The following is an 8,268-nucleotide window of genomic DNA, read 5'->3' as shown; positions in this document are numbered from 1 at the left end:
TCGAAATGAATTGAATGATGAAGATCGGATTGCAGTTGTTCTTCTACGAATTTAGATTTCCAATTGTGTTTTTGTGTTTTTTTATACCTTTTATGGTTTTTTCTTGCTCTTTGTAATCGTCTTTGTCCCTTTATGGATTTTATAAGGTTTTATTCATTATGGTTTTCTGATTGTATTTGGACTTTTTTCATCTGATCAATATAGAACCATTTTATAAAAAAAAAAAAAAATAATCATATACATCTACCTCTCCCGTTCCTGATAGTGCAAATTAATTTATTAAAATCAATAAAATATTAATCAAACTATTAAAATAATGCAATTATCCTTAATATTTATGTCCTACAAATCTAATTTTTTCTCCACAATTATTATTATTATAACTTAATTATAAAATTGTTGGTATCGGATAAATTGAAGACAAAATTGCCAAATATTGATAGATAGATAGTACAAAATATCATATATATAAAGTGATAAATTTTATAAAAGTTATGTAAAAAAAAAAAAATGGAGTAGGAATAGCACTAAAATGATTGAATACAATTAGGTAGGAGCTACCATCTAATTAATCTCCATTACTACTTTTGCTTGAAGAATTAATCATCATTAATCATAATCACCATCTCTTTCTTCCTTCACCATCCAACAAAACCCAGAAAACTGCCACAGAAAAACACAAATAAATATCATTATTAACCCAAACAGGGTATAGATAATTAAGGAAGTGAAACAACTAAATAAAACCATAATTTGTGAATCATGAGAAGGATAAATCCCAATTTTAAAAAGATTAATACAGTACGGATCATTAAAGAAGAACCTGAGAGAAGGAAAAGCAAGATGGTGAGAAAGAAGATGGAAGAAAAAATTAGCTCCATGGAGGAACATCACAACTCCTGAACACCCTAACACCAACAGCTCTACCGCCATAGAATCTGTTGATCCTGACCGTTTGATGAGAATCTGTGTTTCGGAAGATGGAGATCGAGGTAGCTTGTTTGCCTTATTCGGGGAGAAGAAGAATTAAGTTGGAATGGATAAAAGTGGAATTAAATAATGGAATTTGAGGGTCCATTCTTTTATTTTATTTTATTTTTTATTCTGAGATGGAAGACCGACCAAAGAGTCCACTTGAGGTGGACTTTCCATTTTATCTTATTTTACTTTTTTGGATATACATATTTATTTCTAACATTTTTTAAGTTTAACATTTTCAAATAAAATTAAGTTTATATTATCAAAATTTTTTAAAAAATGGTTTAAGTTACGATAGATCAGATCTTTTAAACAAGTTGGTAACCAAAAAAACAGATCTTTTAAACAAGTTTGTCGATAAATTAAAATAATTTTATATAGATATTTTGTATCAGTATTAGTAATATCTTAAATATTTTAGATATAATTAATGTTTAAAATATCCGATACGATAGTTAAATAATAATCAAACTAATTTTTTTATAACATATAATTAAAATTGAAAATTTATTTTGTTAGAAATATTAGGGTTTTATTGAAAGAATTTGGTTGTTATCCTTTTATTCTTTTCTTATTAATAACCACCTACCATATGTTCAAAAGAAATAACCACCTACCATAATTAATTGGTAGATTATCAATTTATATGATTAGGTTTGGATGCTTTAATTTTGACATATAAAATCATCCATTAATTGTAACTACACTTTATTTATTTATTTTTGGTGAACAAGGAAGGCTTCACGTCCGGAGAAAAAAAAAACGCCCGACTAGTCTTGAATTATTCTGCTTAACACTAATCCCCTACTGTCTTCAGCGAGGATATTCTGAAGGCCTGTAGGAGGCACACCAAACTCATGGTAACCCAAAGAACAAGAACCTATGAAATTCATCAGCCAGTCAGCAGCACGGTTACCTTCCCTGTAAGAATGAATAAAAACAGTCTCCCAATTTCTATCTTGATACTCTATATACCAAATTTAATTAAAATCGTATTATTTACTTCATTTGCATATAATAAAAAAATGGTTTAATAGGCACCCAACCCCTTAAACTTGTAACTTTTTTTCACCTGCCCCTCTCAACTTAGGGGGACAACCTCTCAACTTAGAAGATCTCCTAAAACATCATATACAACCCCTTACACTACTATGTTCGGTTAAAATATTGACCCGTGTAGAAAACGCGCTAGACTGTTGACCACACCAATGCCACGTGTCATTTTTTAAATTAAATTTTTCCATATTCGTGCGAGGTGCTGTCGCTGTTTGTCGTCACAGCCTTATCGAGGTGCTGAGGTTGGCGATAGTGGTCGTCGAGGTGAAATGTATCCAAGTGATTGTTACAAAAATGACACGTGACATTGGTGTGGTCAACAGTCAAGCGCGTTTTCTATATGGGTCAATATTTTGACCGAACATAATAGTGTAAGAGGTTGTATGTGATTTTTTGGAGAGTTGAGGGGGTTGAGAGGTTGTCCCCTAATTTAAAGGGGCAAGGTGAAAAAAATTACAAGTTTAAGGGGTTAGGTGCCTATTAAACCTAAAAAAATTAATATATCTAATACAACTATAAATAATTAGATTTTTTTTTAAAATGAAAAAGATACCGTCAAAATTGCTATTTAAAACACTTGCTCCATATCCATCCAAAAAAATGTCTAATTTCAGCTTATAGTTTAAAGAAATATAATTTTTTTTTATATATAAAAATTGTTAGATTCGAATTAACACTTGAAATTGCTGGAAAAGGATAATGTTATTCAATAATGAAAGGGCTATAAATAGCCATACAGCAAGAACATAATCCACGCTTAATAGGCTAAGATCGTGGAAAACAAAAACAGAAAAAAGATAACCTTTGTTATTCCTAAATAATAGGTCTCCCTACAGGACTTCCTTTAACTGAAAATACTTATTTAAAAACAAACAAATGACTAACAATCCCTCCCTTAAGCTAATACATCTGTATTTAGCTTATTTCAGTGATATCCACAACTCCTAGCATACCACGAAGCTTCTCAAACTGCTCCAACTTTAAAGGCTTTGTCATGATATCTGCAACTTGGTTCTCAGAAGCACAATGACTCAGATTAACATCACCACCATTCACCAAATCTCTTAGGAAGTGGAATTTCACATCAATGTGCTTGCTTTTTCCATGAAAAACAGGATTTTTGGATAACTGTATGGTAGAACTATTATCACAAAAGATTATCGTCCCTGCCTTCTCTTCAACCTCTAGCTGTTGTAGTATCCTTTGAAGCCAAATACACTGACACGCACACAAAGCTGCTGCTATATATTCTGCTTCCGTTGTCGATAGAGCGACTACCAGCTGCTTCTTTAAAGCCCCAAGAGATTACGCTTGATCCTAGCTTAAAAATATATCTGGAAGTGCTTCTTCGATCATCTAAATCACCAGCATAATCACTATCAGTGAAAGCGACAAGCTTCAAGTTGCTTTATCCTTTCCTGTAGAAAATTCCTAAACTAACTGTTCCTTTTAAGTACCTCAAGATTCTCTTTGCTGCTAACCAATGTGACTAAGTGGGATTTGCCATGAATCTGCTAATTAAGCTGACTGCAAACATTAAATCTGGTCTAGACACAGTCAAATACATAAGACTTCCAACTAATTGCTTAAATAGAGTTGCATCAACTCTAGCACCGCCTTCATCTTTGTGCAACTTTGTTCCTAGAACCATTGGATTTTTTACAGCATTACTATCTGTTGGTCCCTTATAACGTTACAAGTATAGTTCCAAGGGGGGGTTAGGAAGTATTTAAACTTTTTTAAAGATTTAGGGCATACTTCTTTTCTTAAGAGAACAGGTTTTAACAGCGGCGCTGAGTAATCAGTAAGATACTAGCTTAGTCAACTGGTGACTAGGTCAGTTTCTTGACTTGAGTCAGGAGATAGCACTTAAAGTCTATTCCTGAGCTCAGATGTTCGATACGCACAACTCAGCTTGACCTCTTTACTTGGTCAGTTTTTGGTTATTTAAGCAAGCAATATATATAAGGAGTTTAAGGTAAGAAATACGTTACTCAGCAGATTTATCCAGGTTCGGCTTCTTCTAAGCCTACGTCCTGTCCCCGGAATACGTTCCGAGATTTCGAATCCTCTACTGAGCTCTTTAAAGGTAGAGCCTCAAACCTTTTACAATCTTAGCAACTGAGTATAACAAGAGTACATTCCTCTATACCTCTACTCAATCCTAATCTCTCGCTGAGTACTATAACCGAGTACTCAGCCTCTCCTTTCTAATCTCTAGAAATGATAAGTGTTTGTCCTAAACAATGATTGCTAAGACACCTTAGATGATTGAATAATCACTCTAGACTTTTACACAAATATATGAACTGTAGTGTAAGATTTGCTTTGCTTTTTGCTTGCAGAACTTGCGTAGAAATTTGGTCAGCGTAATGGCTTGATCAAGTTCTGTATGAATGAAGCTTCTGATGGCACTATTTATAGAGACGTCTTGAGGCATCGGTCATTTCGAATTTCGAAATAACCGTTGGAGAGAAACGGCTTCCTGTCGTTGTCATCCTGACTTGCTCAGAGCTCTCGGCCAATCAGATTTGTGTATCTTCTGTCTTCGGTCAGCTTTTGGTCAGCTCGGCAGAATGTCTCTCCTTTTATGGTAAAGTCAACTAGACAGCATACTGTGTCGTCTGAACTTTACCCAAAGTAGAAATACTTTGTCTGGAAGTTTTCCTTAGCCAGCTGCTGTCTTGTACGCTTTGTCGAACCAACTCAGCAGCTTCGTTCCGAAGTTGTTCCCTGAAGGTCTTCTAGATCCTTCTCTTGCTGAGTTGCGTTTTGGTACACAGCGACATCGTTTTGATAAACGCGGGCCGAGTTGTATTGAACTGTTTGACTTGGGCTTTGACTGTTGTATAGGGGTGGGCACGGTTAGGTTAACCGGTCCAGTAGGCAAAAAAATAACCGAACCATTACCAACGGTTTTTTAACCATCCAAACCGAAACCGGTCCATATCAATCGGTTAACCATACAACCGGTTAACCATTAATTTCGGTTAGGTTTTTCGGTTAACGGTTTTTAACCAATTCTCACTGGTTAACCAAAAATCAACGGTTAACCATAATTTTTACCCAAATCTAAATTTTTAAACAATATTAAAATATACATAATTTCAAAAATTCAAGCGAGAATTCATATAAAAGTTCGGAATTCAAACATAAGTACCGAACTAAATTATGAAAATTTCATCTCAGATCGACATAAATTATTTAGCTCGATATATCAGTTGACAAAACAGAGTCGAAAATAAATGTTGGGTATTAGAACCAAAACTTCATCACCTGTTTAGTTAATTTAACAACAAAAAGAAATGCCATAATGTAATTAACTATACATTAACTATACATTACATTATGACATAATGTAATTATTTAATAGTATACATAATGTATACATTACTTCATTATTTAATAGTTTACATAGTATGCATAATGTAAGAACTTCATCAACTATACACAGACATGATTAATTAGTACTAATCATATACATACACATAATGCTTATATATATATATATGTATACACACATACATGATTAATTAGTACTAAGTAAAATAAAGTTAAGCAAAATTCTCATCAGTAGCATGAATTAATTAGTACTAAGTAAAATAAAGTTAAGGCAGGCGGTGCGTGGAAGAGAGGAGGAGAGGAAGAGAGACGGCGGGCGGTGTGTGTGAGAGAGGTTACAAACTTTACGATGGTGGGTGGCGGCGTGGTGTGTGTGAGAGGAGAAGAATAGGGTTTTAATTTGATCTATTGTTTATTATGTTAAGCAGCTTTATTTTTTATTTTTTTTATAATCAATCAGCTTTACTTTTTAATATATGTTAAAGCCTTTTGTTTTTTTTTAATCTTATAATACTCTATGTTATATACTAATATATGTTATATAATATATATATATATATATATATATATATATATATTTTAAAATTATATTTATTAAACGGTTCGGTTAACCGTTACCGCGGTTTTTCAACACGCTAACCCGAAACCGAAACCGAAACCGGTACCTATTTATTTTTTTAACCATTAAGAAAACCACCGGTTCAGCTAACCGCTTTTTCCGGTTCGGATTACCGGTTTTCGGTTCGGTTACCGGTTTGATCGGTTTTTTTGCCCACCCCTACTGTTGTATTAGGCTTGGGCCTTTTAATCCTTATGTCTTATAAACAATTTAACTCAACATTTAACAAACAAATTAGTAGAATAAATCAAAGCATTTAAACTTAGTGTGTTTAGAATATGTTTTTAATTATACTTAAACAATTTTGTCAAATCAAAATTATGTGGAAAGGTGTTTCAACAAACTCCCCCATTTTGATGTTGGCAAAACTATTCAGCGAGGAACTCAGTGTTGAGCTCCCCCATGATAGTTGACCTAATATAACTTAGCAAACTCCCCCGTAAGGGTTGAGCAACTGACTTAGTTTTACTCTAAACATTTAAAGGTTTAATCGAGTAAGTCTAAGGTCAGTTTTCAGATATAGGTCAGCTCATGGAACATATTCTCTTTTACTCAGTGTTTAAGCGGAAGGTTTTATCATTCAGAGGGCGCAGAGTAATTTGTTGTTCAATGAGTTTTATAAGACTATATATAAGTCAATGTCAAACATGTTATCAGCATTTGGTTCAATCAATAAATTTTGTAAGCATTTAAACATAGCTGATTCAATTGAAGATACATAATGACATAATACACAACATCGCATGAAAACAATTCATAACTCACTGTTTGAACAAAAGATGCAAGTATTGATATTTAATGTAGGTAGTCAGTGTTTACAAACAAGACAAAAATTTGAGACAGCCATAAAGACTACATACATACTTAGCCTATACTGAGCTAGCCTATGTCTATTTCTTTTTCTTCTGTTTGGACTGACTAGACTCATGCTGTGTTCTCGCTTGTGCTTTCTCCCCCGTTTTGTCAGCATCGGGAGGAGGAATCCTAAAGGCGTCGGTTAAGACGACTCTGGTCAGTTCTGTGGACAGCGCTTTAAGTCGTTCGGCACTTTCATTGACACCATAAAAAATAGCCACATCACTGTCTGAAACTTCGGTGGGTATTTTAAGCTCAGCAGCACTGATCATGCTAACAGTGAAGGCTTCAACTTTGCCTATCCATGTAAGTGCATCAGTCAGACCTGCAATGACTTGATGGAATGTCTTGAGTAAGTAGGTGTCATAGTATTGACGCTGAACATTGCTGTGACGAATGTGATTGAAGGTTTGTCTGGTGATGGATATCATTTCGTTCTGTTTCATAGCGTCAGTATCTATCTCTTGCTTGTTCAGATTCAGCAATTGAACAGCCTCACCAATTTGCTCCACTGAGCACTGAGAATAAGAAGCCATTTGCTCGTTGGTTTTGATTTGCTCGGTGTGAAGCTGAGCAAAGAGCATCTTGACTTCATCAGAGGTAGCGTAGCGTGTGTTCACAGCTGACAAGGTCTGAACTTGTTATTGTAGAGCGTGTAAGTGTTGAACAGTTGTCAGCTGGATCTCAGCCAGCTTTGCAATGGAATCCTGCTTAGCTTGCTGTGTTTGATAGGAGATGATAATACTTAACAAGTCCTTAAATCCCTTAACTTCGTTCAGAAGCTGAGTTACTTGGGAAAGCTGAGTAGTCTCTACATTAGAAGACTCAGCAGCAGGAGTAGACGATTGTTGAAGGTCTTTGATCAAGGTTTGTACTGAGTCGATGATGCGTTTGCCAGACTCAGTGACATTCATGTAGCTTAAAGAACCTTCATTCAGTTGTCCAGTTGCATCAGTATGACCGGTGGAAGAGGAGTTAGAGGAATGACGTGGTCAGTGACTGGTAGTGTTGTTCCAATCTGCACTTGAGATTCTGGTAGGGTTGATTGATTGGCAGAGTTGTTGAGTGGAGAAGTAGAAATTCGAATACTGTCGGTGCTGACGGGGGCAGATACATTTGGAGTCAGCACAATGCTTGGATGGACAGCATTGACAGTAATCGCCTCAACCTGACTTGTTGAGGTGGCGGAAGCACTTAAGTCGGCATGTTCCTGTTGAGAAGAAACAGAGGCTTGCTTTTCTATAGATGCCGATGCAGTAGGAGGTTGTTGTCGTTTGAAAATTTTTAGCTTAACTGCAGAAGGGTCCTGGGTTGGCTTTTGAATAACGAAGTCAGGAAGAGTTGGTGGTTGAATAGGAGGTTCGCTGACAGTCTTCTCACTGGCCTTAACCAATTTTCTTCTTCTGCGAGGTGGAGTG

The 8,268-nt window shown here is 35.1% G+C and overlaps 1 long non-coding RNA gene across 1 annotated transcript; it reads right to left on the bottom strand.

The window, feature by feature from the left end:
* Positions 1 to 448: 448 nt before the first annotated feature.
* Positions 449 to 1,078, bottom strand: LOC136233432 (uncharacterized). Its single transcript, XR_010690837.1, has 2 exons — positions 824 to 1,078; positions 449 to 663 (listed from the first exon to the last, which is right to left on the bottom strand). It is a non-coding gene; the product is annotated as an uncharacterized lncRNA (long non-coding RNA).
* Between the last annotated feature and the right edge of the window lie 7,190 nt (positions 1,079 to 8,268).

This window comes from Euphorbia lathyris, chromosome 6, assembly GCF_963576675.1.
Source record: "Euphorbia lathyris chromosome 6, ddEupLath1.1, whole genome shotgun sequence".
Lineage (NCBI taxonomy): Eukaryota > Viridiplantae > Streptophyta > Magnoliopsida > Malpighiales > Euphorbiaceae > Euphorbia > Euphorbia lathyris.
This window is presented reverse-complemented; position numbering and strand designations above follow the sequence as displayed.